Consider the following 19,471-nt stretch of genomic DNA (forward strand, 5'->3'; position numbering starts at 1 on the left):
CTTTAGAGTATACGCGATGCTGAGGGGGTCGTGGACAGCACATTTAGTGAATTGGTGATGACGATTGCTGAGGGAGAAAGGGAATGGGTGACCCAAAGGCAGAAAAAGAGCAGGAAGGCAGTGCAGGTGTCCCCTGAGGTCATCTTCCTCCAAAATAGGTATACCATTTTGGACACTGTTGGGGGAGATGGCTCACCAGAGGAAGGCAGTAGTAGCCAGGTTCATGGCACCTTGGTGGCTCTGCTGTAAGATAGGGCGGGAAAAAGAGTGAAAGGGCTATAGAAGGGGAGTAGATAGGCGGTTCTGTGGATGAAAATGAGACTCCCGAATGGTATGTTGCCTCCCACATGCACAGGTCAGTGATATCTCAGATCGGCTGCAGAACAATCTGAAGGGGGGAGGGTGAACAGCCAGTTGTTATGGTGCATAAAGGAATCAATGATATAGGTAAAAAATGGGATGAGGTCCGACAAGTAGAATTTAGAGAGTTAGGAACCGAGTTAAAAAGTAGGACTTGCGAGGTAGTAATCTCAGGATTGCTACCAGTGCCACGTGCTAGTCAGAGTAGAAATGAAAGAATAGTCAGGATGAATGAGTGGCCTGAGGGATGGTGCAGGAGGGAGGGGTTCACATTTTTGGGACATTGGGACCAGTTCTGGGGGAGGTGGGGCTATTACAAATTGGATGGTTTACACCTGGGCCAGACTGGAACCAATGTCCTTGGGGATGCTTTTGCTAACACTGTTGGGGAGGGTTTAAACAAATGTGGCAGATGAATGGGAACCAAATAAGGAAGTTAGTGGACAGTAAGGAAATAATAATTAAAACTTGTAAGGAACTAGTAAATGAAGTCAGCGGGAATAAGGGGAAAAGTAGACAGAGAGTGGAAGATTAAAGCCGAGGGACTAGTGATCTGAGGTGCATTTGTTTTAATGCAAGGAGTATAGTAGTTAAGGCAGATTAACTTAGGGTTTGGATTTGTACCTGGGAGTATGATATTATTGCTATTACTGAGTCTTGGTTGAGGGAAGGGCATGATTGCTAACTAAATACCCCAGGATATCAATGCTTCAGGTGGGATAGTTAAAAAGGGTGAAGGAGTTGCATTACTGGTCAGAGAGGATATCACAGCTGTGCTGAAGGAGGGCACTATGGAGGACTCGAGCAGTGAGGCAATATGGGCAGAGCTCAGAACTGGGAAGGTTGTGGTAACAATGTTTGGATTGTACTACAGGCCTCTCAACAGTTATGAGATTGAGGTACAAATATGTAGAGAGATCACAGAAAGATGTGAGAGCAACAGGGTGGTGGTAATAGGAGATTTTAATTTTCCCAACATTGACTGGGATTCACTTAGTCTTCAAGGTCAAGATGGAATAGAATTTGTACGGAGCATCCAGGAGGGTTTTCTAGAGTAGTATGTAAATAATCCAACTGTTGGGGAATGAGCCTGGCCAGGTGGTTGAAGTTTCAGTGGAGGATTACTTTGGGAATAGTTTTAGAATACTCATGGACAAAGATGAGAGTGGTCCTAAAGGAAGACTGTGAAATTGGGGGATGGCCAACTATACCAATATTCGGCAGGAGCTGGGGAATGTAGATTGGGAGCAGCTGTTTGAAGGGAAATCCACATTCGATATGTGGGAGACTTTTAAAGAGAGGTTGATTAGAGTGCAGGAGAGATATGTTCCGGTGAAAATGAGGGATAGAAATGGCAAGATTAGAGAACCATGGATGACAGGTGAAATTGAAAGACTAGCTAAAAGGAAAAAGGAAGCATACAGAAGGCCTTGATGACTGAAGACAGACAAGGCTTTGAAAGAATATCGGAAATGTAGGACCAACCTGGAAATGAGGAATTAAGAGGGCTGAAAGGGGTCATGAGAAATCCTTAGTGAGCAGTGATAAGGAAAACCCAAAAGCCTTTTATTCATATGTAAGGAGCAAGAGTGTAACTAGGGAAAGGGTTGGCCCACTCAAGGAAAAAGCAGGGAAATTATGCGTGGAGTCAGAGAAAATGGGTGAGATTCTTAATAGTACTTTGCATTGGTATTCACCGAGAAAAGGTACATGACGGCTGTTAAGGTGAGGGATAGATGTTTGATTACTCTTGGTCAAGTCGGCATAAGGACGGAGGAAATGTTGGATATTCTAAAAGGCATTACGATGGACAAGTCCCCAGGTCCGTATGGGATCTATCTATTGAGGGAAGCGGGAGAGGAAATAGCTGGGGCATTAACAGATATCTTTGCAGCATTCTTGAACACGGGGGAGATCCCAGAAGACTGGTGAATTGCTAATGTTGTCCCCTTGTTTAAGAAGGGTAGCAGGGATAATCCAGGTAATTGCTGAAACTGTGTTGCTGGAAATGCGCAGCAGGTCAGGCAGCATCCAAGGAACAGGAGAATTGACGTTTCAGGCATAAGCCCTTCTTCATTCCTGAAGAAGGGCTTATGCCCGAAACGTCGATTCTCCTGTTCCTTGGATGCTGCCTGACCTGCTGCGCATTTCCAGCAACACATTTTCAGCTCTGATCTCCAGCATCTGCAGTCCTCACTTTAATTCAGGTAATTACAGACCTGTGAGCCTGACGTCAGTAGAAGTGAAGCTCCTGGAGAAGATACTAAGAGATATGATACAAACACATTTGGAAGAAAATGGGCTTATCGGTGATAGGCAGCATGGTTTTATGCAGGTAGGGTCATGTCTTACAAACCTATTAGAATTCTTTTAAGAGATGACAAAGCTGATTGATGAAGGAAAGGATGTAGATGTCTAGTAAGGTGTTTGATAAGGCTCCCCATGGTAGGCTGATGGAGAAGGTGAAGTCGCACGGCATCTAGAGTTTTCTGGCTAGATGGATAGAGAACTGGCTGGGCAACAGGAGCTAGAGGAGTTGTGGAAGGGAGACCTGTGATCAGTGGTATCCCACAAGGATCCGTGCTGGGATCACTGTTGTTTGTGATATACATAAATAACTTGGAGGAAGGTGTAGGTTGCCTCATTAGCAAGTTTGCAGATGACACTAAGATCGGCGGATAGTGAAGGGGACTGCCAGAGAATACAGCAGAATATATAGATTGGATAGATGGGTAGAGAACTGGCAGATGGAGTTCAATCTGGGCAAATGCGAGGTGATGTATTTTGAGAGATGCAATACCAGAATGAGCTATACAGCAAATGGAAAAGTCCTGGGGAAAATTAATGTACAGAGAGATCTGGGTGTTCAGGTCCATTGTTCCCTGGAGTTGGCAACGCAGGTCAGTAGAGTGATCAAAAATGCATCGGACAGGGTATTGAGTACACGAGCTGGCAGGTCATGTTACAGTTGTACAACACTTTGGTTCGACCACATTTGGAATACTACATACAGTTCTGGTTGCCACATTACCAAAAGGATGTGGATGTTTTGGAGAGGGTGCAGAGGAGGTTCACCAGGATGTTGTCTGGTATGGAAGGTGCTAGCTATGAAGAGAAGTTGAATAGATTAAGATTATTTTCATTGGAAAAAAAAAAGAGGTTGAGGGGGGACCTGATTGAGGCCTACAAATTTATGAGAGTGTAGTCAGGGTGGATAGCAAGAAACTTTTTTCTCAGAGCGGAGGACTTAATTACTAGGGGTCACAAGTTGAAATTGAGAGGGGCAAAGTTTAGGGGAGATAATAGACAATAGACAATAGGTGCAGGAGTAGGCCATTCTGCCCTTCGAGCCTGCACCACCATTCAATATGATCATGGCTGATCATCCTTAATCAGTATCCTGTTCCTGCCTTATCTCCATAACCCTTGATTACACTTCCTTGAGAGCTGTATCCAACTCTTTCTTAAATAAATCCAGAGACTGGGCCTCCACTGCCCTCTGGGGCAGAGCATTCCACACAGCCACCACTCTCTGGGTGAAGAGGTTTCTCCTCATCTCTGTCCTAAATGGTCTACCCCATATTTTTAATCTGTGTCCTCTGGTTCAGCACTCACCCATCAGCGGAGACATGTTTCCTGCCTCCAGAGTGTCCAATCCTTTAATAATCTTATATGTCTCAATCAGATCCCTTCTCAGTCTTCTAAACCCAAGGGTGTACAAGCCCAGTCGCTCCAGTCTTTCAGTGTAAGGTAATCCCGCCATTCCAGGAATTGACCTTGTGAACCTACACTGCACTCCCTCAATAGCCAGAATGTCTTTCCTCAAATTTGGAGACCAGAACTGCACACAGTACTCCAGGTGTGGTCTTGCCAGGGCCCTGTATAGCTGAAGAAGAACCTCTTTGCTTCTATACATGGAAAGATCTTCACACAGAGGGTGGTGGGTGCCTGGAATGCATTGCCAGCAGAGGTGGTAGGGGCAAGAACAATAGCATCATTGAAGATGTATCTAGGCAGATACATGAATGGGCAGGGAGCAACAGATCCATAGAACATAGGTGGCAGATTTAGACAGAGGTTCTGGATCAGCACAGGCTTGGAGGGCCAAAGAGCCTGATCCTGTGCTGTAATGTTCTTTGTTCTATAAAAATTTTAACATCCTTCTAACTTCATTTCTCCATTCGAACTTTTTACACAATTCTATTACATTTGTTTTTGCTTTTGCCCCTTAAATAAATTATTTTCTGATACTGTGCCCATAAAGCCAAAAGACTTAGGAGCTAAAGTAGGCCATTTAGCCCATTCATTCATTCTGCTCTGCCATTCAGGGAGATCATGATTGATTCACCATCGGAAACTGTGTTACATCATCAGATTGGGTGGAGCTAATACAACTTCAACATTAACACTTTCAAACCTTGTACAACAGAACAGTTTCTGGCTTCACCTGATATATAAATTGGGTTACTTGGAGACTACTTATGTGCCTGATTAAAAGTAAATAGCTGACTCACCTTTGTCACCATTGCTCATATTCCTGCCGTCAACATTTTGGCACAATTATTGACCAGAGGTGTGACTGCAACAGTCAGTTCCAAGTGCAGTGTAAATGCTTAGTTATTCCTTCATAAATGACTCACTCTCCACATTTCCAGTAGTTCTCTATCACCCATGAGATTCAAATTTGAGATGAATATTGCATTCAGTACTTTTTTTTTATTAAGTGAGGTTATCAAAGGAAAAGGATTATACGTTGTTAGATAAGACTCCATTACAGAGCAACCCTGGTGTAATTAGAAAGCAAGTCTGACTTTGAGATGATGAACGCTTCTATATTCCTGGATAAAGAGTGTAATGGAATATTCAGTATTTGCCTGGATGAGTGGGCGAAATCTGTATTTCTATATTGCAACACTCAGGTCAATATTTATCCCATCCTTCAGTGCACTTGACTTACTTTATCAGGGCTGCCATTATGAAAATCAGTAACAATATTCTAGGAAGATTTATTGTTTCCAATATCCACTCAAAGTCTTCCTGATTGCTACTTTGATTCACAATATGGAATTGTCTTTCTAACAATTAGTGGAAAACCATCATCAAGAAGGACTCCTGTGGTTCTAGAAAGAGATTATTCACAAGCCTCTCAATTTAGATTGTACAGCTAAGGATACAGAAAGAAAGGATCCCTGGTGTTACCAACATCTTAAAAACAAATGTGCAACCTACTAAAAATACTGTTTCTGTCTGTACATTCTGTTTACAAAGTGCAACCTCTTATTGTTAATGTTCCTGCATGATTGTTTTTAGTCATAAATTTTGATGTTCACCTTTATTGTGAAAGTGCCTGTGAGAACACATCACTCTGTAATTATGCTTTTTGGCACTGGTGAGTTTAGCACCTGTTCCCTGCTAAGATCAATGGAATGAAAATCAGGAGGTGTCTTTAATACATGGGCAGCCCACCTGAGCAGATTACCATTCAAGCAGCCAAGCCGAAAATCCATCCCATCTACTTTGCTTCGTGGCAAATTAATTTCTAGTTGTAGTTCAGGGAAACATGACATAAGATAAACCTTTATATTTACAACCTTTCCTCCCTGGACAGCAGCCAAACCTTTACCTGAGGCTGATTTTACAATTAGATGCTATGGCTGTAAAAAGACTCTTCAGCAAGTGTATACTTGCATTAATATTGCCCTTCACACTGCCTCCAGATCCTCCTTGTTAGTGCCTTGCTGCATACAGATTGCACCTCTATTCCAACCACCAAGTCTGTGTTGTATCAGTATCTCAATCACTGTTAAATTAAGTGACCATGTCGCATCTTCCTCTTCATCTTCTTTCTCCTCTGAATGTTGTGGCAACCCTTTACAGGAGGTGAACTTAAAACTAATATTGGGATTTGAATTTCCTAGAACTGAAGGGAAACAAACATTTCCCACAAAATGTTTGAATGGATTTGATTTATTATTGTGATAAGTACCTAAATAGTGAAAAGTTTTGTTTTGTGTTCAGTACAGGCAGATTGTAGCACACCTAGGGTGTGCTATAATCATAGGGTGATTGAGCAGAGCGAAGAGAAGGAAGTGGGGATGGAGGTGGACAAAGTCAGAAGTTACATGACACCAGGTATAGTCCAACAGGTTTATTTCGGATCACAAGCTTTCGGAGCACTGTCATTTAATCCATTGCAGACTCATAACCAACTTACCCCCTCATCCATACTGTTCCTGCCAAATTGGGAGTGGTGATCTTGGTTGGGGAGGGGAGTGGTGAAGGGTAGTGAAAATGTTAAAATCAGCCTTCCTAACCATTCAGATAAGTTACACAATATTTAATTGATAGCTGGAAGCCATTGAAGAACAAAATAATATCAAGAAATTTGATACTAGTTTGAGTCTTAGTTTGTCATAACACTCATAAACCAAAAATGGACTCATTACTGTATATTCACTTTGTTTTTTAATAGTTGACTATTCTCAATCAATGTATCCCCCCAAAAAACATGATATACATAGAACAATAAGCATGTTAAAAACTACTCAATTCAGAAAAACTAAGACTGATGCTTTAATATTACAAGGATCTACACAAAGCTTTCCTGCTTTTTCACATCCCTGTAACTTAAATTGTGAATTTTAACCAGATGTTAAGAAATTAAAGGGCTCTTCTTCATATAATATTAGCTTTAAGAAACTTGGAGGCAGAGTGAAACTCCAGCTAATGTATTCATCAAAGTGTCCTAATTCCAAGCTCAGCAGAATGCCCCCTCCTCTCCACTGGACCAGTGTGATGGTCTTATTCTCTGAGCCAAAATCAGAGAAAGCTCAGAGTGCAGAAGAGGGCCATTTGTCCCATATCATATGTGCCAGCTCTCCAAATGAGCATCATGCTTGTAACCATTCCCTTGTCTTCTTCCTGTAAACCTGTATGTTCTTCATTTTCAAATAACCACCCAATTCCCGTTTGAATGTCTCATTTGAAACAGCTCTCATTCTGTGCATTCAAGACCCTCATCATTTTCTCCATGAAATTAATCTTCTTCAGAATATTTTTGCTTCTTTTACTAATTACTTTAAGCCTGCGTGTCCTCTTATTCTCAACCTTTTCATGAGTTGATAAATTTTCTTCGTCTTTACTCCATCAAGATCTCTCATGATTTTGAATATTCCAGTCAGATCTCTTTTCAACCTTCTTATCTCCAAGGAGAACACCCCCAGCTTCCCCAATCTATCTTTCCCAAAAGTTTTCAGACTGAGTTTCACAGTCTCTCAGTTCAAGAGAGCTTTGTACTTTGAACAAATAGCGAGGTTCAGATGACCAAACACATTTCACATTGGATCTTCTTGCTATGCCTAAAATAAGGTTGTTCTTTCAGCAGTAACTGGTTTGGATTCAAGGCAATGGTAGGGTATCATAAGCTAGAAACAACTTAACTTTCTCTCTTAAAATCAGAACCATTATCAATTCGGCCATTAACGGTCCCATTAATATTCACCCTCCCAGCCAGATTATTAATGGAAGAGCCAAGCCTTTGATATTTAACAGATTTTTCAGTAATGTAAACTCTCAGATAATTTTATTAAGCACAATATTTTATTCAGAGTAATTAAGCCTTGTGACAGCATGATCTTAATGCTCTCATCAGCCAACTGTTCTTGTTTCTCTTTCGGCTCTATCCCAACCTATCACTTACTCCATACCCCTGCTGCCACCCGATTTTCTACATTAAAACTGACATTTTCCGAGCTGCTGTTAATTTTGAAGAAGGGTCACTTGACCCTAAATGTGAACTCTGATTTCCCCTCACCAGATGCTGCCAGACCTGCTCAGCTTTTCCAACAATTTCTGTTTTTGTTCCAGATTTACAGCATCTGGAAATGGTTTTTATTTGCCATTATCAATTTAATCAATAATTAATCATAAACACAGAAAATCACTTAATGTCACTTAACTTTGAATTAATATTCAATTTTTTTTTCAATTATTTGGTCACTCCATCAAATGTAGTCAAATATCATCAACTTTTACTAGAGCATAGGAGGATTATTAAAAATCAAGTCTGTGATGTGTAAACATTAGATTACTTACAGTGTGAAAACTTGCCCTTCAGCCCAACAAGTCCACATCAACCCTCCCCCTACACACAATTTAGCATGGCCAATTCACCTAAGCTGCACATCCTTGGACTGTGGGAGGAAACGCTGAAAATGCGTTGCTGGTTAAAGCACAGCAGGTTAGGCAGCATCCAAGGAACAGGAAATTCGACGTTTCGGGCCAGAGCCCTTCATCAGGAATCTGGGAGGAAACCAATGCAGACACAGGGAGAACATGCAAACTCCACACAGACAGTTGCCTGAGGTGGGAATTGAACCCAGGTCTCTGGTGCCTTGAGGCAGTAGTGCAAACAACTGTGCCGCTAGTAACAGTAAGGGTGTAAACTTTTTATTTTTGAATTTTGCTGTTGAGTCAAATACTTTTTTTTAAGAGTTATCAGTATTTTATCTCATCACAAATACAAGGTACTGTGACAAGTTTAGATTATAATTGCCTATTTAACTGACTGTTCTTCTACAAAGAACTTGTAGCAATTGTCAAACTACAAGACTGGATCATTGTTAAAGCTGGAGCTTACACTTGTTTTTTTTTGAAACGCAAAATCTGTCAAGAAACATAATGAACAGAACTAAATGTATTCTTTTGGGTTTTGTACTTAGAGTCAAGTGTCAGCATTCAGATGATCTTTAAATCTGGCTGCACTGGAAAATTAATGGAAGAGCCAAGCCTTTGATATTTAACAGATTTTTCAGTAATGTAAACTCTTAAATAATTTTATTAAGCACAATATTTTATTCAGAGTAATTAAGCCTTGTGACAGCATGATCTTAATGCCCTCATCAGCCCCAGCCATCATCTGTCGTTTGTTTTATTGATTCTCATTTAAATTTCTGTTTGAAATTAGCTTTATTTTTTATTGAACATTAATCTTGACATTGCCATCTCACTTTCAGAGAGGGAATGCATGATTATAGTGCAGCAAATAGCAGTCACTCCAGCCCTGTAATAAGATATGAATTATTTATTCATCTGATAATGCAATTGCCTTTTTTTTAGTTTTAGTGACATTTTGAAGAAACCATCTCATGTAAGAAAATTCCTTCTAACTGCAACAAGACCATGACAAGTTCTAGCAAGATATAATGACTTCATTAATTTTATTTATTTGTTCATAAATCTAAAATCATGAATACCCAATCACTGACCTACTATGATCAAATATATTTTTAAAAAACTTCTAATGTTCTTTTTACTTCAAACCTCCATTTGCATAATAAATGCCACAACATTTCCACTTTATGCCAAAGTACATTTTATGGGATATTGAACATAATTAGAATTTAGTATCATAGCAAGTTCTCCAAACAAATTCACTTTTTACGTAAACAGAATTGCCAGCTGGAACAACACAGAGATATCCATTATTATTAAATGTGTGTATGACCTCAAGAATATTATTTTTAAAATGGCCTGAAATTCATGCAACAACATTGCAAACAACCCCTTCATGAGCATCATTTGATAAACTGTAGCATTTGGTGTCTATCATATTTTCTGTATAAAAAAACTAGTTACATATCAGATATAGCAATAAAGGGATTTTTAATTAAAGTAGTTGAAATGTCTAATTACCATACTGTTTACTAATGATGCAGGCAGATTTCACTCCTCCTCAAATCACTGGACACAGTCATTGGGTATAAATAACGATGTGTGTCCAATGGGCCACAAGTTTATTAGTTGTCATGTGTTTCTAGGGTCTTACAATGTTATTCACAGGATAGTTTCCCCTTCAGGTATACGTGATAATGTCCACACCTTTTTGAGGACATGGACAAAAAGATCCATGCTGACAAAGCTAGGGGAGAAAAAGGAACAAGTCGCTAAAACAGAGTTGTAGCAAGAATTCTTAAAGACATTGACACCAAGAATGCATTGTATTTAAAGCGCAGCAGTGCACCACACGAAATACTTCCCTCCATGAATAACTCTTTACAGTATACTTAGAATAAGGGAAACAAAAATGAAAAGCTTCGGAGGGCATTTAGGTGATACGAGGGACCTTTCATTGGAAATGCAAGCTCACATTTCAAAGCATAATGCTGCTTTATATCAGCAGCTGTCTGGCTAGCTGTCATTGCAGCTACAATGACAAGAATGATGCAACACAGACTACCCATCCTCAACAGCCGTACCATGTTAGAACCCTGTCTGAAGGAGTGCTACTCTTTACATAATGTCCAGTGTAGCATGACGTCTTGCCACTGTTGAAGGTGGGAGAATCACGTGCTGTAAAACCTTTGAACCATTGTTGATGTTAACTTGTATTAATGAAAAGTGTAGAATTTACAAAGAAAAATATTGCATTAGTTTCTAGGATAAAAGAGGAGCTGTTTGCCTCTCAAGCAACAGCAAATTTATAGTTCATTAAACAATCGCTTCACCCAACACCCATCTATTGGATGTCAATTAAGTTCTGCCTGGCTTGTTGTGCTCAATATTACACCTCACTATCACCCTGGAGATTTTTACTCTTGCTCAATATCTCCACCTTCATGCTTTGAAGATTGCTCTTCCAGTTCTGCAGCACAGTTCACATTCCCTCTTTGCCTGTTCTAGTTATGTAGAACACAGCTTCCTAGAGTCATGTGGCACATTCTGTCTGGAGAATACTGCTTGGGCCCCCCCAACCAATCCAAGATTCAGAACCTCATCTGCAGAAGACCTACATGATGGTCCCAGTGGAAGAATGGGTTGCATTATATCTACACAGATCCAAATTCAGATGCTGTTTGTTATTGATGAATGCTAAATTCCACTAGCTGTGGTAGGGTTTGAACCATTTCTGCAGAGAATTACCTTGGGCACTTATCTGACTAGCTCAGTGACATCACTACTCCACCACTGCCTCCTATAAATACTAAGAGAGAGTGAGGACTGCAGCTCCTGGAGATCAGATCGAGAGTGTAGTACTGGAAAAGCACAGCAGGTCAGGAGAGCAGGAGAATCAATGCTTCGCATAAGCCCTTCATCCTAATTTGGCCAGGCTGGATTTATCCTGATGAAGGGCTTATGCCTGAAACATAAATTCTCCTGCTCCTCGGATGCTGCCTGACTTGCTGTGCTTTTCCAGCACCACTCTCTTGACTTCTACAAATACTGCCTGTACCTAATTTTAATGATACCTAATACGTGCAGCATTGTTTAATATTCTTTCGTCATCCTGTCCTGATATCGCTTTCCTTGGTTCAGTGTTTATCTTTGGATTATCCTCCTGAGATTTGAGATGTTGTATAATGTATAAATGCAAGTTGTGGCTATTGAGAAATGTGCATTCTGTTGACTTTGCTGATTGTTCTGTTAAAATCTATATGAATAAATGATAAATGAACTAAAATTGAACTCTCGGGTACTAAATGTTAATCTTACTCTCACAGTAATTGGATGCCGATCTCTTGACTAATCTAAGCATAAACTACACTTCTACAAAGAAATGTATTTCTTCCTGATGATATTTTACTATTTGTACTGCTGAAACAGAATCTATACATTCAGAATGCACAGTATCCAATCATATGGATTATATTCTATTTTGCATTCTCAAAATTGCCATACAGTTCGTGAAAAACAGGAGAGATTAAGGTTAGAGTTCTACTTGCAAAAGTAATTTGGCAGAAAGTGGCAGTGATCTAAACAGCCTGGCAGAACAACACTGAGCAGCAATGAGCAGGTTATTGTGAAGCAAGTATTACTTTATTGCACTGTTGATGACTCCTTCCATCATTTTGCACATGTTCAGGATCAGGCTAACGGGGTGAGATTTGGCCAGGCTGGAGTCGTCCTGCTTTTTGTGTACAGGACATACTGAAGCAATTTTCCACATTGTTGGGTAAATGTCAGTGTGGCAGCTGTACTGGAACAGCTTGGCTAGAAAAGCAGCAATTCTGAAGCATAATTCTTCAATAATACTGCTGGAATATTGTCAGGGCCCATAGTCTATGCAGTATCCTGTGACTTCGATCATTTCTTGATATCACATGGAGTGAATCAAATTGGCTGAAGACTGGTATCTGTGATGCTGGGAACCTCTGGAGGAGGCCGAGATGGATCATCCACATAGCACTTCTGGCTGAAGAGTGTTGTGAATGCTTCAGCCTTACTTCTTGCACTACTGTCCTGGAGTCTTCCATCATTGAGGATGAGGATAATTGTGGAACCTCCTCCTCCAATGAATTGTTTAATTGCCCACCACCATTCCCGACTGGATATGGCAGCACTGCAGAGCTTAGCTCCAATCCGTTGGTTGTGGGATTGCTTAGCTCTGTGCTATCACCTGTTGTTAATGTAAGTAGTCCTGTTTTGTAGGTTGACTCCATATTTTTAGGTATGTCTGGTATGGCCCCTGCACTCTTCATTAAAGTGAGGTTGCTCCCCTGACTCGATGGCAATGGTTGATATGTCAGGCCATGAGGTTACAGATTGTGTTGGAGTATGATTCTGCATCAGCTGATAACCCACAACACCACATGGGGCCAGTTTTATGCTGCTAAATCTGTCTAGAATATTTAGTTATTCTATCCCCTTTCACATAATATACCCTATCATATTGTAACCCTTAGTATAATGCATTTGAGGATAATTAAATATTAAATTGTCATTATAAAAGCTGTAGATTCATGTTGAATGTCTCAAAGATCAGCAAAGAAAAAATCCTCTAGAACTCCAAAATTCTTTGTACTGTGCTTGGTTAACTCAGGTGAGTTGTTTCACTATGATGTTCAATTCTGAGACATTATTGGTCATCCAAGATGTTCTGAAATTGAGGACATCTTATTTAGGGACCAAGGCTATTGCTGCCAGCGCTGACTAAATTCCTATGATGATGTAAAATCCCACTGGGTTGAAGGTTTAGGCTAACAATAAGTTTGATGCAAGCAAGTTACATTGCCAGGGCATAAGAAAAGAAGTACAGTCTTGGCAATTGTAACTGCACATAATTACTGCTACCCTCCACTTTGCTCTTTAAAAGAGAGATTGGTGGTTTCTGCTCTGATCAAATTTTATTTTCTTTTTGGACGTTCTTTTTCCAGATTTTGCTGTTGCAATTTCACGCACCTCTGCATTTGGATGTTGAGCATGCAACTTGGCACTCACATGTCTGCTTGTGTTCATCAATGAAAACCTTGCTGTGCCAGCATTCTAATTCTATCTTACCCAAATCAGCACAGAATATTCATGGCATGTATTATAGCGTTAAATTATGGAACAGAATCCCTGCAGTGTCGAAGCAGGTTATTTGGCTCATCAAGTCCATACTGACCCTACAAGAGCAGCCCACTTCGATCCGACCCTACCCTATCCCCGTAACCCTACATTTCCCATGGCTAACCCACCTAGCCTGCACATCCCTGGACACTATGGGTAATTTTGTAAGGCCAATCCACCTAACCTGCACATCATTGGACTTTGGGAGGAAACCAGAGCACACGAAGCAAACACATGCAGACATGGAAAGAATATGCAAACTCCACACAGAAGGTTAGCTGAGGATGGAATCAACTCCTGGTTCCTGGTACTGTGAGGCAGTAGTGTTAACCACTGAAATACCATGCACCAGCATCATCAGAGGTGACCTTAGTGCATGCCTCAACATCATTAAAACCATTGATGACTTTCATTCAACTGAAGTGATGTAACAGCAGTTCACAGCTGAAGCCAAACAGAGGTAAGCATCTTCTTTGAAACATATCACCACTAATTGGGTAGCCTCATTAATCATACTTCTTACATTGGAAGAGAAAAGAGGGCAATAGAGGCTGAGTTGTTAAGCATATTCAAGGCAGAAATAGACAAGTTCTTCATCTGTAAGGGACTCAAAGATTATGGGGAAAGGCAGAAAAGTGAAATTGAGGATAATCAGATCAGCACAATCTTATTTAAAGACAGAGCAAATTCAATGGACTGAAAGGCCTGTCCCTGCTGTTATGTCTTAAGGTTTCATGGAAGGCATACACTGGTTTGATTCAAGATAGTGCGCCACAATTTCTAAAAAAAACTTAGATTACCTACAGTGTGGAGACAAGCCCTTTGGCCCAGCAAGTCCACACCAACCACCTGAAGAGTAACTCACTTCACTCTGATTAATGCATCTTTGGGTAATTTAGCATGGCCAATTCACCTGACCTGCACATCTTTTGTGATTGTGGGAGGAAGCCCATGTAGACATGGGGAGAATATGCAAATTCCACACAGACTATCACCTGATGGTGGAATTGAACACAGGTCTCTAGAGCTGTGAGGCTGTAGTGCTAACCACTGTGCCACCAAAGGATAGTCTGGCAACGTTTGTTTAAAAGTTCCTTTCTGAAGAATGATCTGCATGCACACATTTCCTGTCATTATGGCTATCCATTTTTCTAGTTTGTGTTGTAGAATCAGGGTAAATGGTTGCTTTATCAATGGTAGCATTTCTGATTTGTTGCCCACCTTTAATGGCACTTTCTTTGTACAGTAAATATGTGGAATCTCATTTGCTTAGGGTTGAAGGCTGAGAATGGATCTCGCAGGCACCTCCCTATTAATATTGTACTGCCTTTCTGTAATAAATATCTTTGCTTTTGCTGAAAATACTATACTATGAATTTTTTTGTTTTTGGAATTGTTCTAATGTATCAGTAGTGATGGTGCTGAGTTTTTATAGTAAATGATTTTTTCACTTTTCACAAGTTCTAGTTAAAATAACTGAATATATCTATGATATGGAGGTTCCAGTGTTGGACTGGAGTGGATGAAGTTAAAACAAAATCACACGACACCAGGTTATAGTCCAATAGTCCAATGTATTTAGGTATCTCTTTTAATGCAATAAAATATCCCCATAAAATATCAACAAAGACATTATCAAACAAAATATGATACCAAGCCACATATACAGAGAAAGATCAAGCAACATGCCAATATCTTCATCATCGAGATAGGTTTAAAGGAAGAAATTGAGGTAGAGAGAAGGAGGTGGTTATAAAGGGAATTACAAAGCTATGGGCCTGGACAGCCAATGGGGTCATTATTGAAGCGAGGGAGATTAAAGCCTAGGATACTCAAGAAGCTGGAATTAGTTGAGTGTAGACAGTTTGAAGGGTTTGGGAGAATGAACAGATGAGAGAGATAACAGTGGGTCAAGGCCATGGAAGGGTTAGATACAAAGATGAGAATTTTGAAATCAAAGTTATTGTTTAACAAAAATACAGAATAGGCAAGCAAGCACAAGAGGTGATGAAGGTATGGTATTTCATACAGTTTAAGAATCGGGTAAGAGCTTTGAATGACCTTCAGTTAATGAGCAGTGGAACATCAGGGGTAATATATTAGCATTGATAGAAGATTGGCTGGCTGGCAGAAAATAGAGAGTAGGCATAAATATGCTGGTTCCAAATTAGCAGCATGTGATAAGTGGGAATGCAATATCAATGACTTGGATAAGGAATTTAAAGACTTTTTAAATTCATTCATGGGATGTGGGCATTCTTGGAAAGACCAGCATTAATTGCCCATCCCAAGTGGTGGTGAGCTGCCTTCTTGAACTGCTACAGACTATTTGGAGTAGGTAGATCCATAATGCCATTATGAATGGAATTCCAGAATTTTGATCCAATGATACTGAAGGGTGCTGATATATGTCCAAGTCAGGATGATGAGAGCCATGATCTGATTGAATGGTGCAGCAGACTCAATGGGCCAGCTGTCTATTCCTGTCCTATTTCTGATATTCTTATGACTGGCCCAGTCAATGGTAAATGACAGAGTGTTGACAATGTGGGATTTAGTGATGGCAATGTCATTGAATGTCAAAAGATAATAGTTACATTCTTTCTTACTGAAGATGATCATTGCCTGGTACTTGTGCAGAACAAATGTATTTGCTAGCTGTTAGCCCAAAACTGAGCACTGTCCTGGCCTTATTGCATTCAGGCTGCTTCAGTATCTGAGGAGTCATGGATGGTACCTACTTACGGAATGCTTCAGAGAACATCTCCGGGACCCACGGACGAAGCAACCCCACTTCCCTGTGGCCAAACACTTTAACTCACCCTCCTCGTACCCTTCCCCCAAGGACATGCATGTCCTGGACGTTGTCCATCATCAAACCCTTACCACCTCCAGCCTGGAGGAAGAACACCTCATCTTCTGCCTTGGGACCCTCTAACCACATGAGATCAATGTGGATTTCACCAGTTTCCTCATTTTCCCTCCTCCCACCTTATCCCAGATTCAACCTTCCAACTCAGCACTGCCCTCTTGACCTGTCCTACAGTCCATTTCCTTTCTCACCTATCCACTCCACCTTCCTCTCTGAACTATCAGATGATACTAAAGTTGGTGGAGTGATGGACAGTGTGGAAGAATGTTGCAGGTTGCAGGGAGACTTGGATAAACTGCAGAATTGTGCTGAATGGTGGCAAATGGAGTTCAATGTAGATAAATTGGAGGCAATTCACTTTGGGAAGAATAGTAAGAAGGCAGAATACTGGGTCAATGGAAAGATTCTTGGTAGTGTGGAAACTTGCCACCCAGGTTGATAGTGCTGTTAAGAAGGCATATGGTGTGTTAGGTTTTATTGGTAGTGGGATTGTGGTCCGGAGCCGTGATGACATGCTGCAACTGTACAAAGCGCTAGTGCGGCCTCACTTGGAGTATTGTGTGCAATTCTGGTTGGCCCTTTACAGGAAGGATGTGAAAGCATTGGAAAACGTGCAGAGGAGATTTACCAGGATGTTACCTGGTCTGGATCGAAGGTCTTTTAAGGAAAGGCTGAGGGACTTGGATCTGTTCTCACTGGAGTGAAGAAGGCTTAGAGGTGATATAATAGAGAGATACAAGATGATCAGGGGGTTTGATAGGGTGGACAGTGAGACTCTTTTTTCAAGAATGATGAATCTCCTTGTACAAGGGGGCATAACTTCAAATTGAGGGGTGATAGATTTAAGACAGATGTCAGAGGCAGATTCTTTACTCAGAGTGTGGTGAGGGCGTGGAATGCCCTGCTTGCCAATGTAGTCAACTCAGCCAAATTAGGGAGATTTAAACAGTCCTTGGATAAGCACATGGATGATGATGGGATAATGTAGGATGATGGGCTTAGATTAGTTCACAGGTCGGTGCAACAACGAGGGCTGAAGGGCCTGTTCTGCGCTGTGTTGTTCTATGTTCTATTACCTTCACCCCACCTCATCTCCCTACCAGATTCTCAGCTACCTTACCCCCAGTGCAACCCCCCTTCCACTTATCTCCCAGCCCCCGACCCACAAGCCTCATTCCTGATGAAAGGCTTATGCCTGAAATGTCGATTTTCCTGATTCTCGAATGCTGCCTGACCAGCTGTGCTTTTTCAGCACCACACTCTCGACATTGCACAGTCGCTGGTAAATATCCCCATCTCTGATCTCATGATGGCAGAAAGGTCAAGAAGAAGCAGCTGAAGATGGTTGGACCTAAGACACTGCCCTGAGGAATACCTGCAGACTTGTTCTGGAGCTGAAATGACTGACTTCTAACAACAACAATCATTTCCTATAATTCCACTAGCACAGAGCAACCCGCCCTACTCTCATTAATTTCAGTGGTTGCTAAAGTTGCAGATAACACAAAGATTGTTTGGAAAATGTACGATGAAGTGACCTAACAAACATGCAGATCAATATAGAAAGATTAAATGAGTGGGTACAAAACTGAAAGATTGAGTATAATGTGGGGAAAGGTGAAGTTGTGCACAATTAGGAACAGGAGAGTTCCTCTGCATGCCATAAAACAAATTTAAGCTGTCCCAGTTTTAGGGTGGCACAGTGGCTAGCGCTAGTACCTCACAGCACCACAGTCCCAGGTTCAATTCCAGCCTCAAGTGACTGTCTATGTGGAGTTTGCACACTCTCCCTGTGTCTGTGTGGGTTTCCTCCAGATACTCTGGTTTCCTCCCATACTCCACAGATGTGCAGGTCAGGTGAATTGGCCATGTTAAATTGTCCATAGTGTTAGTTGCATCAGTCAGAGGGAAATGGATCTGGGTGGGTTACTCTTCGGAGGGTAGGTGTGGACTTGTTGGGCCGAATGGCCTGTTTCCACACTGTAGGGAATCTAATCTAATCTGTCTCTGTTTAATCTTTTGATTACCAGTCGAGGAATTTCTACTGTTCCTGAGGTTTGTGATTTTGGGATGTTTAAATTCACCCTGATATCAACAGGAACAGATTTGGCAATAAAGTTCAGTTGCAAAACTAATTTATTGCATCCAACTCAGAACAAGTTAATCAAATATCATCCTATCTACAGCAATGAACCAGGGCACAGATTTACTGTTGAGGGTGGGTTAAACTATCCATATCAATTGTGGACGGAAGAGAGCAAGTCTCCTCTTGCAGTTTTGGTCATTGGTCTTGAAGCTTCTTCATTTCTCCATAAGACCATAATAAAGTATAGGATCAGAAATATGCTATTCGGCCTATTGAGTCTGCTCTGCCATTCAGTTTGACCTCTCCTTACTATGATCTGAAGTCCCTACCTGCTTCAAGATGACTACCATCATGCCGAAGCCAAAGAAAGATCATGAAGCATGCCTCAACGATTACTGACCAAAGGCTCTGACCTCTATTATTATGAAGTGGTCGGAGAGGTTGGTCATGGCTCACATCAACTCCAGCCTCCCAGAAAGCCTTGGCAATTCACCATTTGCCTGTGAAGCCATTTCAGAGGACAGGTAAGAGTCAGCCACGTTGAGGGAGTCATGCACTGGCTAAACCAGGTAAGGTCAGCAGATTTTCTTCCATGAAGGATATTAGTAAATATGATGGATTTTTATGTCAATCAACACTTGTTCCGTGATGATCATGACTGAAACTCCAGACAATTCAAGATTTTCAATGAGTTTGATCTTGAATTATAGCATCCGACCTGTGGGATTTCAAAGCACATCCACAGCGCATTAACCTGTGCCTCTGGTGGCCATGCCACAATGCAACCAGTGTCCCCAGTAACTGGCATTTCAATTTGGATATGCTTT

The sequence above is a fragment of the Hemiscyllium ocellatum genome, chromosome 18 (genome assembly GCF_020745735.1).
Source record: "Hemiscyllium ocellatum isolate sHemOce1 chromosome 18, sHemOce1.pat.X.cur, whole genome shotgun sequence".
Taxonomy (NCBI): Eukaryota; Metazoa; Chordata; class Chondrichthyes; order Orectolobiformes; family Hemiscylliidae; genus Hemiscyllium; species Hemiscyllium ocellatum.